A 17376-nucleotide genomic window follows, 5' to 3' on the forward strand; every position below is an offset into this window, starting at 1 on the left:
TTTTTTTTTTTTTAGATGATTTGTATTGTAGGAATGTAAGTATCTGCATCTGCAGTCTTTATCATCTGAAATCCCTGAAGGTCCCTCTTGAAATTTTCTGATGTATATTCCTATAATTCATAGTCTATTCTACAGATTAGCTCTGAAAGGTTTTCAACATTCTGATATATTTAGAAACACTTGTAAGATGCATTTTAAGTAGTGCCTCTTCAACTTCAGCTTGGATAAATAAACATAACTAGAAAATGCAATATATAAAAGGAACTATTCTAACTTTAAAAATATTTCGTAATAGATATATAATAGTTTTGTTGTTTTTGTTGTTGTTGCTTTTAATTGGATGTTACATATTTTATACATTTTATACATTTTTTATCTTGTGTCATGAAAGCTTCTGTTCTCCCATCTGGTTTTCTTTACTCAGAGTTGCTCCTATAAATCCTTAATTCAGTATGTCGTTTGCACATATGCTTTACTCTAAGCATGTGACCATTCCCATTTGAGGGGAGATGAAATAGGGAAAAGATTATATACTTTAGCACTGTGCTGGATTGGGACCCCAACAATGCTTTCATAATAGTTGTTGTTTGTGGTTTTGTTGTTTCCTTGTTGTTTCCTTCGATTTTCTGGAATGTATTCTGTGGCTTCTAGAAGAAAATGATTTACATTTAATCTATAGCCTTATTCTCTTTGTACATAACATCTTGCTCTGAATACCTTATGACTTGTAATAGTTTTTGCTGAAGAGAAAATTTACTATCAGGGAAAACCATTTGTGTATGGGTTTGGTTTTTAGTTCTGTGTTCAGGAAAAGGGACTGCAAATGTGCTTTTTGCAGCTGCGAATATTTGTTTGTGTAAAGCCCATTAACAGAAAACAAAATAAATTACATAACCCACTTTTTTTTAATATCAGATCATCTCACAGTAAACTCACTTTTGCAGTTGATTACACTAAGTGTGCATAGGTAAAAATATTGAAGCTAATCCAAGGGAAAGTGTATAACACAATAGTACTTGTCCAAGCAAATGCCTAATCTTAGGTACTAATTATACATTTATATACCAGTTTTAATTCATTCTCCTCCTACCAGTTGTGTAGAAAATAAATGATTTCCTGTTTAGCTTTACTTAAATTGAACATAAGAGGTGGAAAAATAATTGTGAAGTTATTAAATGTTTTTGCAAATCGAAAGCTATCTTTAGGATGCTTTCCCAGTGGGAGACAACTGGAGAAGAACTATTAGAAAAGTGTTTTACTTCTAGTAAATCAAAGTGACTCATTTAGGACTGAGATTACTCCAAGTTTACATCACCAAAAACCTCCCTTACGTGTGACTCAAAGTAATCATGGTCAATTCATGTCTGGCCTGTTCTGAGTATTATTCGCTGAACTTAGTGAAGTAAATTGGTATCAAACCAGTTGGTTTGTGTTGGTTCTGATGTCAGTCGTTTAGCATTGAATATCATTTTCTGTATGATAAAAATGTTAGGGCAGCAAAGGGGTGATGGAATTACTGGAGTGCATGTTTGTAATTCTGCATGCTGATGTTCAATGAGAAAATCTTATTTTGCTCCCACTTGATGTTGCTGATTCTCTGGATAACTAAGTTTGGACTGGCTTAATTTCTTTGCCAAAATAAGAGCTTCAAGGTAAAGTGAGACTATGAAAACACATCGCATGGAATACCTGTTATGATGGTACCCCAAGGGGAAGCAGCTTGAACTACCTGTTGATGAGTGGGGTCTTCGAAAACAAGAATAAGAAAGGAGCGCTGTGCTTGCCTAGGTCTGAAAAGTCACACTACTGAATCCTTTCATTCTTGACATTACAGCCACATAATTAGATCTCTGATCTTCTCCACTGCTGCAGGTTCCTGGAGAAGAAAGTTATTTGCTCTAATAGGATCCTGCTGCATGGGTAGAAAAAGGCAGTTTCATTAACTTGCATGTTTCCCTACAAAATTTCTGTCTATTTTAGAAATGATGGTGCTGTGATTCTGTTGTCTTGCAACTTTCAATGTTCATACTGAGAAGGAAAGAAACAGTCCTGTTCCACTACACAGATGTAATTTCCCCTAAACGTGTTCAAGCCAATAACTTGACTAAGACAGAGGGAGAAAATATGTTCAAATGTAAAGCAGAATTGCATTGCATATGTAATGAAGCTGCTGTGCAGAGAACTTTAATTCTTGTGCCTTCTAGAGACTGATATCTTGTGTTTGCAACAGGTTAATAATATTCAGAAGTGTATATAAATCTTAGCTATAAATAACTAAAATCCACATAGCATGGTTTCTAGTTGAAAATGTTTTCTGCTACCTGGAAAAGGGAATAATCTTATTAACCAACATGGTTGTTTTTTTAAGAGGTTACTGTATACTGACACACATACGCATGCATTTTTGTTACCTGGCTTTTTTAATAAATACTTTAAATGAGTATCTTGTAGAGTGGAAGAAGACATCAAGTCACTCAGCAACTGTACATTCTAGGCATAAGCTAGATGGCTGTAAATCATCGTGAACTGAGCTCTGCAGCTTTCACCATGAATAGGTCCATGAACTGCAGTTTAGGTTTTGATACAATTTCAGCTACCACATTCCAGTTGGAATGAAGTGAAAACTAGGAGAATGAAACACATAAAACTGATAAAAATCTTCTCACAAAACCTTTTATCCAAGCAGACACATTGGATTTTTCCACCTTAACGCTTGACAAAATCACACACACACACACACACACAAAAGCAATTTTTCTGTTTTCATTTGAAAACCAATATGTTTTATTTAGATATATAACTTTTAAATATGTCAATTTAAATTTTTAAAAACCATTTTTATTTACAAGGAATCATTTTATTATTATTATTATTTTTTTTTTTTTTTTGGTATCTGAAAGCTTTTCTACAGAAGGAGATCATTCTCTCCAACAGGTGTGCAGAGAAATCACCTGTAACCACTTGATTCAGCAGGAGGTCAGAGTAACTGGACAGATGTCCTTAAGAAGAATATGGTGTATGTAGCTGCAGTATGCTTGCTGCTTGTTCAGAGAGGTGCAATCTCTTCTTTTTTAGATTAGCCTCCTGCATCCCTGGCTACCATCCCATGTTGCTTTGTTTTTCTAAGTATGTTTTCTTAAGCGTTATGCTGGCTGAATTTAATGTAATTTGGAAATGCAGTGTGCTGTCAGGACCAAGCTCAGCTCTTCCCAGAGAGTGCAGAGTGCTAGCCTCCAGGTAGAGCTGGTTCAACACCCAAAGTACCAGCATTTCTGTCCTCTCTGTATTACTAGTGCTTACAACTGCATGGGACAAATATTCCTATGCACCACACTTGGGAACAAAGCTGAACTTGAGTTGTGTATCAAAGATACTGCAGGAGGTGTCAAAAGGCACCTCCAGTCATCTCTTTACAGGCCAAAGCATTTGTCATTTCATAGGTTGCAATCAAAAAGTCTGTATGTGGTGGATAAACACAAAATATTTGCAGTCTTGAAAAAAAAAATAAAAATGTATATTTAAAGTTGAACAATTTACATTAAAATTACAGACCTGGCAGTTTAGTGGTATTCCCAATTCTGCTAAATGTGGATATTTTATCCAAATATAGTCATTTTAAGCTCACTGTCAGGAAAACTGTTAGAATTATTTATATGTATTTTACTTATATTCATAGGGGGGAAAAAAAAAAAGTGTTATAAAAGTAATCAGACCTTGTTTAAATTGTCATTAGGATCTTCTGCCTGCCCTCTTTACCACACAGTGCAGGAAAGAAGTGTCAGTTCTATTATTGCTACATTCAAGTATCATCCTCACCTCTTATGGTGTTTATCATGTTCAATGACTTTACTGAAAACTGTTCCCAGGCTCTTGCTATTTTGAAAGAATCTAAATTTTCATTAAACCAAAGCCCTATGGCATTTTGATGGCAGAGAGAAGCTGTAAGTGTGCACAGTGTACTTCCAAAGGTTTAAAAATAAAAGTCTAGTGGAAAGTCCAGCTCAAGTTCTCCTCAAGAAACTGGCTGTTCTTGGCTTGGACTGGCGCACGCTTCGTTGGGTTAGAAACTGGCTGGATAGCCGGGCCCAAAGAGTCGTGGTGAATGAAGTCCAGTTGGAGGCCAGTCACTAGTGGCGTCCCCCAGGGCTCGGTGCTGGGGCTGGTCCTCTTTAATATCTTCATCGATGATCTGGACGAGGGCATCGAGTGCACCCTCAGTAAGTTCGCAGATGACACCAAGTTAGGTGCATGTGTCGATCTTCTTGAGGGTAGGAAGGCTCTGCAGGAGGATCTGGATAGGCTGCACCGATGGGCTGAGGTCAACTGCATGAAGTTTAACAAGGCCAAGTGCCGGGTCCTGCACCTGGGGCGCAATAACCCCAAGCAGAGCTACAGGTTGGGAGATGAGTGGTTGGAGAGCTGCCAGGCAGAGAAGGACCTGGGAGTGATGGTGGATAGTCGGCTGAATATGAGCCAGCAGTGTGCTCAGGTGGCCAAGAAGGCCAACGGCATCCTGGCTTGTATCAGAAACAGTGTGGCCAGCGGGGCTAGGGAGGTGATCTGTACTCAGCTCTGGTGAGGCCGCACCTCGAGTACTGTGTTCAGTTTTGGGCCCCTTGCTACAAGAAGGACATCGAGGTGCTTGAGCGGGTGCAGAGAAGTGCGACGAAGCTGGTGAGGGGCCTGGAGAACAAGTCCTACGAGGAGCGGCTGAGGGAGCTGGGCTTGTTCAGCCTGGAGAAGAGGAGGCTCAGGGGCGACCTTATCGCTCTCTATAGGTACCTCAAGGGAGGCTGTAGCGAGGTGGGGGTTGGTCTGTTCTCCCACGTGCCTGGTGACAGGACGAGGGGGAATGGGCTTAAGTTGCGCCAGGGGAGTTTTAGGTTGGATGTTAGGAAGAACTTCTTTACCAAAAGGGTTGTTAGACACTGGAACAGGCTGTCCAGGGAAGTGGTGGAGTCACCATCCCTGGAAGTCTTCAAAAGAAGTTTAGATGTAGAGCTTAGGGATATGGTTTAGTGGGGACTGCTAGCGTTAGGTCAGAGGTTGGACTCGATGATCTTGAGGTCTCTTCCAACCTAGAAATTCTGTGATTCTGTGATTCTGTGAAAGCAAACGTCCTGATTTTGTGAGTACCGGACTGACAAGTTTTTGAACAGTTAGCAATTTTTCAGAAGTTAGCAATCCTATATAGACTTAAGATATTGCTGTGAGTACTGGCATATAAGAATCTTGCAATTTCACAGCTGGAGACTTGAGTAGACTCTAAATGAAACACTTCACAATTACATGATCCTTCAAGCACCCTTCCTCAGCTTACTGACTTTTAGATTTTCACTGTGAAGCAAAATCCTTCATTTTTCTTGAAAAAGAAATAAAGATGAGGGGGAGGAGAGAAAAATTAAGATTCAGTCATGACAAGAAATTTAGATAAGTAAATGGGCAGCCTCTTTCTCTTTCCTCATCTTAGTACAAATGCTATTTAATAAGGTACCTACAACATTCAATTAGGACCAATCTATGCAAGATGCTCCAAGCATTTATATGAGTTCACACTCATCTAAAGTATTAGAGATGTAATTACCAGCCGGGTGCTACAAAATTACGTTGAACGATACATTTATCTCACAAACATTCAGAAATGCATCAAGAAAATGTTCCCATCTGCTGTATGATCAGGCTAATTTTTCTTCATACCAGCCTACCCATTAAAACAATCACTTTATATAAGAAAAAGACATTCCTATCTGTTGCCTTTTTTAATTTGCAGCACACATACTCTAGAGTTTGAGTGACGGTCAATGAGTTACAAGTAAGCATTGCTCTGCTATTCTTGGAATTCACATTTGAACTATTTAGTTGCTTCATGGATTTTTAGTGAGGTTGATTTATGCAACATTGGTAATTGAATAGGAAATAGCAGTACCCAGCAGCTTTGGGAAATTTGGGAAATCTAATATGTAGTTGATATGATAAGAAAGTTAGATGACTATTCCAGGCTCAAGGAATAATGTAGTTTATTAAACTGTAGATGCTGTTTCTAGGAATCTTTAAAATCTTTATTCTGCATTGGAAATATTGATGTAACCTTATTAATTTATATGAACTACAATAGTGTTTGCATTTTAAACACAAGGTGTTTAAAACTCTAGCAAATCCCTTGTAGCTTTTACAATAATAATAAAATTGTGTGACTTTTCCATGAGACCATCTCTGTCAACAATTCAAATTCCATAAACATCCAAAGTTTTGCCAAGCTTTAGTAGAGAGAAATTGAAGATACCCATTACATAAAGTTTACCCTAGTCTCTTTGATTACTACACTCCTGTATTGCGTCTGAGACAAATAACTTTGACCAATTTAAAAACACGTGTTGCTTACTCTGAACTTCACCATTTTGGCAAGCTTTTCCCAAATAAATAAATAAATCAAAAGAAAGTAAAAAAAAAGTGAAGGTTTAAAAAAAATAAATGACAGCTGCTACATAGAGTAAGCTGTTTATTGGCCCAGGATTACTGGATAGGTATTTTGGTTTTGGTTTTATTTGTTATCGTGCTTTTGATTAAGGATCACATAAGCAGCATCAAGTTTGCTGTGTTATGATCTAGCCAGTGCATACATTTGGTTTTGCCTACAACCAGCCTCATCTCCGTGTTCTCAGCAGTAGCTTAATCTTGCTGTTACCATCGTCAGAAAGTCAGGAGCTATTCATACATGCATATTTGCTGTGCAACATGCACATCTTGCCACAGGATGCAGATATTTTTGAATACGTAGATTTCTATAGTTCATAAAATAAACTGTCTTAAAAGACAAACTGTGATAGATACTCTATACAAGAAAATTAAATAGTGGCCTCTGTTATCTACTGCATAACAAACCCTCTTGCTCTCTATCTGCTAACATTCTTGGTCATCTGCTGAATCAATTATTTATCAGGGAAGATGCTATAACCTTTACCTCTTGACCTCTGTATCTCCAGGGTATTTTTTCTACTGCCAAAGAAAGTCACCTCCCTTCCTGGATTCCTCTTCTTGCAAACTGAAGGTCAGAAAAATCTGCCTAATCTCTGCATCTTGAAGCACCTTTACTCCTTTATATGTTTCTTTCCCATTCCAGTTTTAATGTTGTTTTTTTTTTCTTTATGTATTCATGGGACTTTGAACTCCAAAAGCAAGAAACATCCTTTGTTAATTCTTTGTTAATTATGTTTGAAATGTTCGAAACATTTGTTATTAATTATGACTCATATTCATATATGAAAATATTAGTGAACAGGCTACCATACATACATTACCACGTGTATGTATGTGGGTATCATTCTACCTGGGGACCTTATGGCTTTTGAGTAGGAAACCAAGCCAGACTCAAATCCCATTTATCAACATAAAAATAACCTCTCCTTAAACTGAGACTTGTTTGGCACAGATTGGATAAAAACAAATTAGAAAAATGAATGGGCAGTGCTGAAGCTTTCTAAAGACTTTTCCAGCAAAGACTAAAACTTCTCAAAAACAAAAACTGCTTGTAGGAATTTCCATTGGGAATGTTTCTCAATATAAGGATGGAATTCTAATGACAAGAGAGGTTCTCCACAACGTGAGACCTCTGACTGTAAGAAGAGGAGCTTGGCTCCCACACTGGCCAAAACTGAAAATCTGAAAAATTAGGACAAGCATTACAGGTGACAGGTCTTGAACTGACATGAGGTGGGTGGGTAATGTCAGTCAGAAAGACTTTTAGTGATGTGACAGCTCTGTGAACACTCTGTGGTTAAGAAGAAGAAGCTGTTGTTGAGTGTAAATGAGGAAAAGTGGCCTGTTAGTGAAGGGCTAGAAAAACAACATCTGCAGCAACACCCTGAACAATAAGTGAAGGGACACCCACACATTTATTTTTTTTCAAGGCCAAAGGAAAGAACATTGTAATTAATGAGATGCTAAGTGGTCAAATGGAATGTGTAATGATAATAGCACACACATCATTGTATGCTCAAGGTTATGCAGGAAGAAAGTGCAAAAAGTAGGCAGGCTTCTGGGGAGGATCTGAAAGAGCTGAAACTGAGGAGGCTTCCTGGGTATAAAGCTAAGGGCTGGCATTATTGCTCTAAGTAGCATAGAAAACAGGCAGAAATGGAGCCCTTTCTTTGCTCATATTTATCTTATAATGATGACAGGACCACAGAGAGATGAGTAAGGATTTAATTTTGGATCAGCTAAAATTCTATGGCTCACTGAGTGTTGAGTTCATTTTTATGGACAATGCTTGATTGCTAGTGGAAAAAAAAAAAGGGAGGGGGGGAGAAAGAAAGAAAGAAAGAGAAAGAAAGAAACTCCTAAAAAAAAAAAAAAAAAGAGCCTTAAACAAGTCAGATCCTCTTCTGCCATTTACATATTCCTCCCCAAAAGCAGAAGAGGAAAAAAGAACAAAGATTCTCTGAGAGAGAGGTAAAATAACTTGTTAGTTTCTTAGGAATTTAGTCATTTAAGTACATTTAGTGTGTTTGTTTTTTAACTTGCAAAAAGTAAATATGAATGTGCTACACATTTATCATGAATTAAATTACCTCCTCCACAGAAGTATACAAAATATTATATGCTACTAGAAAGCCTAGTAACTGGCAGTGATATATTTGTATCTCCTTTCTCAATAGTAATATTTGTTTGAATTATTTGAAATTTTATGACTTATTCTTTACAAATACAATCAAGAATATATTTGGTATGCTGCCAGATAGCTATTCTAACTCTGTACAACACTGTAAAGACCAAAGTATTACACTTAAATTATATAGATTGTATACCATGATAAGTTTTGTTGCTTATAACGTTGTATGTTGTGATGAATGGGAATCCCTTTCACTAAACGTATTTGAAGTTGAAAAAAAGTATAAAGGTAAATAGGAGAAACTAAATAATGTAACAAAAATCCAGCTGAGATACGTGTCATGCACAATCGCCTCAATTACACATCTCAGCTAGGATGCAGTTAATAGTGATTCACATTCAATTTTGTCTGGCAGAGAAGGCAGAAAGAACAAGGATGGATATTTTGATCTGTTGGTGGAACTTGAGGTTGATATTAAGGTACAGGGTAAAGGCAACTCAAAATCAATGTCATACTAAATCTAACCCATTTAACTTCCTTCCAGTATAGAGTACTTGAAATGTACTTTTTCTGGTAGGCATTGTTTTCTCAGTTATGCACTTAGAGTAAACTTAGACTGGGCAGTGCACATGCAGCAGGTCCTAGCCAGTGGGTTCACTGTTGAATGCATGGGTATATGTTGGGCATATGTTTTTTGTCTATAATGTAATGGGTGATACACCTTCAACCTGCTATTATAATAAGACCTATGAAAGTTTGAAAATTCTGCAAGTTTCAGAATTCAGATGGATATTAGTAAAATATGATAGAATGTTGCTCTGCAGCAATGAACTAATGAGGTGTGTTCACAGAATCTTCTGTTCTAATGTGACGATAGAGGGTTGGCTGTTTCTGTTGTACCTGCTCACTTGCACCTTGCTGTACCTGCATTGCCTGGCCAAACCAGGTAGATTACTAAAAGCCAGAGCTGACAGATTTGTAAATCACACCTTGGGAAAAGAAAGGTGCTCCTTGCCCTAATAACCTCTTCCTTAGTGTTCAGTAGTGGCACTGAAATGCTATCAGATGGTGCAGTGTTTACCTCTTGGAAAGTCCTATTACAAAATCATTAATGACAGCACTCAAATGTTCAGGCCTATAGGCCTGAGGGCAATTTCTTGTATATCGTTTATGCTAATAAAGGAAGAAATAAAAAATGTAAGCCAGCTACTTCTTTATCAAGTTCCTCTGCATATTCTGCAGTTAACTGTATTTCAGCATGCAATTCAGCAAAACATAGACACCTTATTTATTGTAATATCTATTAATAGTAGAGACAGACGTCTGAAGCAGAAAGTAAAATATGAATTTGGAATTATTTTAGGTCTACAGTAGACGTAACTGTGAAGTACCCTGTTCAGCAGAACAGATAAAATAGGAAAGAAGAATCCTGAACATTCTTTGTCTTTTTATCCATCTTCCTACAGTTATGATTATTTCCTACCCAGCTGCTATACAAACAGCTTCTCCCTTTGTCAGTGATCCATGGCTTATGCCTACAAATTTCAAAGGAAAAGTGTGAAAAAAAAAGTGAGATCATTATTCAAAGCAGTGTAGTTTGAAATAAAGAATATAATTTCCCACAGCACTGGGGGAGGGTTTTGTTCACTGAGCAAATACCTGTTTGAAAGTAAACCCAAGTTGTTCTTTTACTGGCTAGTGTGCAAAATGGGAGATAAGGTTAATCACCCCTCAGTAAGCCTTTACCTTGGTAGTTCAGGCATCACAAATTTCAAGCATAAATAAACAGTATTCTACATACTTCAGGAACATACAGTAAAATGGAGAAAGACCAAAATAAGCAGGTTTTATTCTCATATTTATATTAGATTGAATCCTGGTTTATTTGCTAGTGGACATGGGACGGTTCTTAACTGCAGTGGATCTTTCTTGTACATAGAAGTAAATTCTGCAAAGAGAAACATTGCAGTACTAACAGATAATAGATATGACAGGGACGGAGGAAGAGGGGGAAACCTGTGTTGGATGGACTTTTTGTGTCCATACCTATATATAGAAATATATCTCATTTGTTGTCAGTTATGGTGCTTATCTTGAAGCCATTTGTATTGTCTGTTGGAAGGGGGCATCCCGAGTAAGAAAAGATCATACAAAAAAAAACAAAACATGGAAGGGAATAAGGAGGTCTAAGGAATGGAAGTGGCAAAGTAGCACAGGTTAAAATATATGAGCTAGGGATGAAAATATGAGTAGCTGTTTTTCCAATCTCTTGAAGGCTGTCACTGATGATGAGTCCCTACTAACCCCTAAATTAAATCTCTCTACATTTGATTCTCCTCCTTTTATCTGATGTCATGTTAGAGGTTACAGTCATTGGACAGCTTGTTTTCATTTCTTATATGAAATGAAGTTGGGAGTTATGACCTTTTCATTTAAACTTTATATTTAATTTGCTGGCTTATTATGAGCTGGCAGAAAGCATTGTAGTAATTTCCTAGCATCTTGATCACACTTGCAAGCTTTATTTCATAGCAAAATAACCGCAAATGTCCCTGAAGCAGGAAGAAGAATATTTCTTTAAAATATTTAATATGGTTCTTAGACATGTACTCTTTTCTCAATTGAACAATACTTCCCTTTTTATTCTACAAACAACCTCCAGGGGATTTTGGAAAAAAAAAAAAATCAGCTTAGTATCCATAAACTCAGCAATCCATCATTGTTTGTGGATTAACCGACCTGCATTATTCTACCTGCATGTTCTTTGAAATGGTCAGTGCTTAAGCATCCTTAGCTCTGGCTATTCATGCTGACATTTAAGTTTTCAGTTGTAATTGTTTTAGGACAGGTTTTTAAATAGTTCCAGACTAAACAAACTCAAATAAAAAGAAATAATTGTTCAGCATAGTATTGCAAAGACTTGATTATAAAATTATAAATTAACATGCAGAAAATGAAACATTTACGTTATGTGTGTGTCAAGCAACAGCCTGTATCAATTAAAACACTGAAGTGAACAAATAATTTGCCATTTGCCAATTTCACTGAATGTGTTAATTTCTTTTGCACACCTTATTTGTTGCTTAAGCTCGCTACGTGGTGCAACACTGCCTATTTATTTATTTATTTTTATCCTAACGAAAAGTTTATGAAATTTTCTGCATTTTTTCTTTGCTAGAATTTTCTTCTAGCAAAGGTGATTCATAAACATTTTGTGTTCATTTATTAACTTAAGTCTAAGAGTATAAAGGTAAATTCAAGTGAAGGTTAGTGGAAAAAAACCTACAATCCTTCCACAGTTGTCATGTAGTTTTTCCCAGTGTGATCCTGATCATGCCGATTTAGAGCAAAAGCTGCAATGAAATTGCCACACCAAGTGAGCTAAAAGTACAACACATTAGGTTGTCAAGCACCATGCAAAAAAGATTTTCAACAGATGCCATACTGATCAGTCTTCCCAAAAAGAAAATCATGATTTCATGCACAAGAAAAATGGCTACATAAAATCTCTTATGTTTCCCTGGAGGGGCACCATTTCACACATTGAAGTATCATAAATGCAGGCTCCTGCATCAACAAAGGCAGGTTTGCTGACTACAGAGGTGCTAGCTGCACCTTCTGGGCAGTGTGATCGCACTGAAAACAATAGGAGATGCAATACCATTGGCATCTATGAACAGAATAATTTCTTTCTACAATAAGACTCTAGAATTTGTTGTTGGTGGGACAATCTGAAAGAAAGCTTTGCAGAAGAATTGTTCCAACTGAGGCCTCTGCAAGGGAGGCTTTGGACTAGAGTAATGCTGAAAGCCTTGAAAAATGTTATTGAGCCTGCGATCTCTGCATTTGAAAGCACAAGTAACTACAGCATTAAGTAAAGCAGCAACACGATAAGGACTATAATCTGACCACTGAAAAGTAAATGAGTTTTCCTGTGTACCCAGAACTTTTTTCTGTGATAGTCTTTAAGTCAAGCTGACATATTACATCAGGTAGGGCATTGATTCCAAAACGACCACAAACTACACAGTAAAAGAAATTACAGTAGGGTAGATTTTCACAGCTGCATGCAGAAACAGAGCAACGCAGCCACTCCAGTTCAAGCTGAGACAAAATCTATTTGGGGAAGAGCAGGGAGTACCAATACAGGGTAATTTGCAAAGCTACAAATTGCAGGCTGCTAATTGGGAACACCTGAAGACATTCTCCAGGAAGTGACAGTAGAGGGAAAAGGAGAAAGTTTAAGAAGTAGGAAACACATCAATTGTAGAGTAATTTATTTATTTATTTATTACCAAATGCAGATAAATGAAACATAATTGTTGGAGGTAAGTTGTCCAAGGGCAGTTCTTCTTGCTGTGTTGTAAGTTTTTCCTCTTTGGAATTGGTCTCACTCTAGGCTGTAATAGCGTACTTAAAGCACAGCACAAATAATTGCTGTAGAGTAAAGCAACACTGTTAGCTAGCAGTATCACACTGCATCAAAGCTGCTGATATAGGCACACTGCATACTTTCTTTTCAGCATCAGTCATTGGGTTAGAGACCATGTGGATAGAAAGGAACATGCATTGTACTAATTTTCTTGGCAAATGTACAACCTGTCTATAACTAATGGAATTCGAGAAAAAATACTGTAGGGAAAAAAAATAGATTTAGGTGTTTATTATGTATAAAAATAGAGTGATGCTTCCTATCTGTCTGCCTCCTGGGCTCCCAAATTAATGTGCAGCAGGATTAAGGGAAGACAGTGAAAGATTTTAGTGTTCCTTCAGCTTGAACAGTTAAACAGAATCAAAAAGGATCTTCTCTGACTTATTCAAAATCTTTTCTAGATTGCACATCTTCAGTAGAGTTGTCTGGCCTCTTCTTGGGGGAAGAAAGTGAGTCCCATAAGTAATATATTCATTCAGAATGAGGGGGAGACCCCCAAATGACAATGCTGGCAGAAATGTTTCCACTTCTTGTGACCTACATTTCACTTCAGCAATATAATGAGTATAGCTTTGGGCCTGGAAATGGTTCCTTATCTCATGGGTAGGAATATGTACAGTGGTTTCACTGATTTCCTTGGGATTATTCTTAGAAGTGAAGTTACTCATGCAAATGATTGAAAGCTTATGGTTTGGGGGTCCACTTTAATGAATAACTGACTGGATTATTTTATCATCATCTTCCTACACTTGAACACATTTTTAGGGTTGTGGCATTGTATAGGGTGTAAACTGTGCATTATGCTCATGTGCTAATGAAGAATTGATGTTTGTTACTTATACTCTATGTTCCTCTCTCGCACATTTAATACATAGCTGAACATTCCTGTTGCAGTATAAATATGCTACTGATGTGCTTCAGCAGGGATTTCCATGAATCAGCTGTCTTATAGGTCACTGCAAATAAGTATAAAAAAAATTCCTACACTCTACCACACCTATACTCGTCCCTCTGTGTGACAGTAACTATTTAAATTGTACAGAGCTTTGTTATCCACCCTGAATTTATTACTTGATCTTCTATGTTAAAACTAGAACATTTCTCTGAAAGACATGTTAGAAAATGTAAACATCAACCTAGAAATGTTCTTTCAATGACCTTCCAATCATTAACTACATAAACTTATGTAACTTGGCCAGACAGTAGAATAATAATTTTTGAATTCAGAAGACAAGCGGGAAAAGGCCTTTGGTATTTTTTCTGTTGTGGTATCTGTACGACTAGTTCTCCAAACCCAGTGGCTTCAGAATACTTCAGGTCCAGTGCCCAAGAATGCCTTTTGGTGGAGATTTTCGAGAATAAAGTTAGAAGATACTGTGTTTAGAAATACAGAGGTGGTATGTTTTTTTGTTGTTGTTGTTTCTTTGTTTTCCCAAGGCTTTGTTTAAATGTGGAGAGTGAGGATTTTCTGGCAAAAGTGGCACTGAGGAATGTAGTTGGTCAAAAAGTAAAATAGCTAAATGTGTTTTGGTGCCACATTAAAAATTGAGTAAAGCTCATTTTTCTATCATGTTATGTTATTACATTTTCTTTCAAAGTCTTCTGCTGTAAAAAGAAGAAAAAAAAAAAAGTAATCCCTTTCATTTTATAATCTCAGATGTTTGGCTTGCTGCGTTGCCTTGATTTGGGATGCAATTTTATTTATTTATTAACCTACTGGTCCTTTTAAGTTTTCCAGTTCTCATTTGTTAAAGGTTTGATTTAACTGCATGTTCTAGGAGGATATCTGAACCCCAGAGTCTTTTGTGTTTAACAAGATTCAAAGCACAGTAAACTGGCATATGTCTCTCTTTTAAAGTGCACTATGTAGTTGCTTGTAATCAAGGCCATCTGTCATTTAATGCATGCCAAGTACCAGCTGCAACTGTGGCACTGGTTCAGTAGCCTTCAGTACAGTACCTGCTGTGGACAGCTTTGCAGCCATATCTGAGGTCAGAGTTGGGATTGGCAGTCATGAAACACAGAAGGGATGGTATATAGAACCTTTCAGAAGCTCTTTTCTGTCTGTGTTGTCACTAGAGAGACACCTAAAAGGCTCAAGTCCTGTAGGGTCAAAATCTTCATCAAAATATCATGTTTCTGAAGAAGTGGAGCTCTTTCTTGACAGTTGGTACACATGTTCAAAGTGTCAGCAGTGTCTATAAGCTGCATAGAAATTTTTTCATTTTTTTTCTCAGACAGCAGACCCAGTTCAGTTGGTATCACAAACTTTTACATTATCTAATAATAAAAAGAGTATCACAAACTTTTACATTATCTAATAATAAAAAGAGATTGCTTCAACTTACAAAATAGGTTATAAAGAGTCACACAATATCACAAGCTATGCAGCTCTTGTGATGCTTTAGATGATTTTGTCACTCAGAACAACTGTATGTGTATCCTAGAGAGCTCTCTCAGCTGGAGTTGGTAGTAAATTTTGACAGCTATTTTTCTTTTAACAAATATCCCCTTTTTTCCATCAGGCCTTGAATAAAAGCATACTAGACAGTGAAAAAGGATGAAAAAAATAAATAAATAAAAAGCTATCTCAAAAGCTGCTGGAGAGGTACCTTTTTTCAAATAGTGGTCAGTTTCTTTGAACTGCTCTGTAAGTGGGGCCTTTCCTTCCCATGACTTTTCCCTTAAAAAATCGTGGTCTTAAAAGTCTTTGCAAATGCCCTGTTCACTTTGGGAAAGATTTTGATATTCAGGGTGGGACTCTGAGAGAGCTCACTGGGACCACAATCTTAGAGCTACCAGCAACCCGCAGGAATTCATCCAGGATGTGGGATAGCTGGATTATCATCATTGCTGTGTCATTTGCCAATTTCAGATGGGCTAAATTTCAGTTGGGGTCCAGTTGCTCCAACCCATGGGCTAAATTGAATATTCTCTCTACCTCTTGATTCTTCACAGATATCTTCATAGCGTTCTACTTTTACCCTTAGTCAAAGTGGGATGACTTCTTGAAATGTCAATTTCAAATTAAAGCTACTTCTCAGCTAGGTCTAGTTTGAACAACATATAATATTATGTGGTAGAGTTGTCACAAATGGGCACAAATTTAATTTGTTAGTCTATAGCAGCAAACCTTGCACTCATTTTTATGGCAGTTTTGGCTGTAGCCTCCTGAGAGGTAAGTGCAATGATCTGTTAAACTGTGTTGAAATATTCCAGTCATTGTTCTGGTTCACAAAAGTAAAACTCTTGCTGTTTTCATGGTACAAAAGAATTCATAATATTCTTGGAGCTTTTAATCCTTCCATGGTTCACAGTCCTCGAAATAATCCTAAATGAATGTTTGACTGTGAGAGTTTGACTTACTCTTTCAGAAATTTACCTCATAGTGGATCTTTAGGAAGCTCTTGCTAAGACATCATCTCATACGTTCTTAACATCAGTAGTGCAAAGACATAGTTTTCAAGCCACCTGGGTGAAAGTCTCTATGTCACTACTGAAATATCCTTTCCAAGATCTAGTCAAATGGGAAGAGTTGAAAGTCATGACTAAATTGTCTTGTGAAAGCAAAACCAGAGTCTAGCAGGATCTGAGCATCAGGTAGAAAGTTACATTTTAGAAAAAGGAAATGATGAGGCAGCTTTTAGCTGAACAATTTCACAACTATGACATTTGTTTTTATGACTTCTGGTCCATTGCTAATTTTAAGGACAACCAATATTGACACTCAAGACTGCAAGGTATGCTGGAGTGCGTGAAATTAGCTTAGTGTCTGAAAGTGTTTGAATGGTGGCATTCTAAGTCCCTGATCTGAAGTTAGATGCTAAGGACTCGGACACCTAATTGACCTAAATGGATGCAAACTAATGTACCCATGGTATTTGATCCTGGTAGAATCTTGCCCTGTAACTTAATGAAGTGTTTAAGTCTAAGTTTTGTTGGACCATAAGTACATAAATGTTCATAATCTGTACTGTTGCAAACTGCTAGCTGTGACCAGCAATATTTAATAAAAATATCTTCTGGGAATAATGACCGTGATATCTACCTCCTGTGCAGTCTTCTACAGGGCACCTCTTGTACTAATTCCTACCAGGCTAGAGAACGTATTTTATTTTATATGGCTGATATAATTTAATACTCCAAAGTAGCTATTTGTATCTGTACTTATATGTGCGCATTGCAAATTCAGAAAAACATGTTAAGTGCGGTAAGTTGAATTCAAATTGCTATAGAAATGAAGCATTCAGGTTAGATATAAATAGTCCTGTACTATTATTATTGGATGTAGTGTTGTCTGACTTTTAGTTTCCCAATTTGCATTTTTCTCAAATGG

This window comes from Netta rufina, assembly GCF_964035555.1.
Source record: "Netta rufina genome assembly, chromosome: 12".
Taxonomy (NCBI): domain Eukaryota; kingdom Metazoa; phylum Chordata; class Aves; order Anseriformes; family Anatidae; genus Netta; species Netta rufina.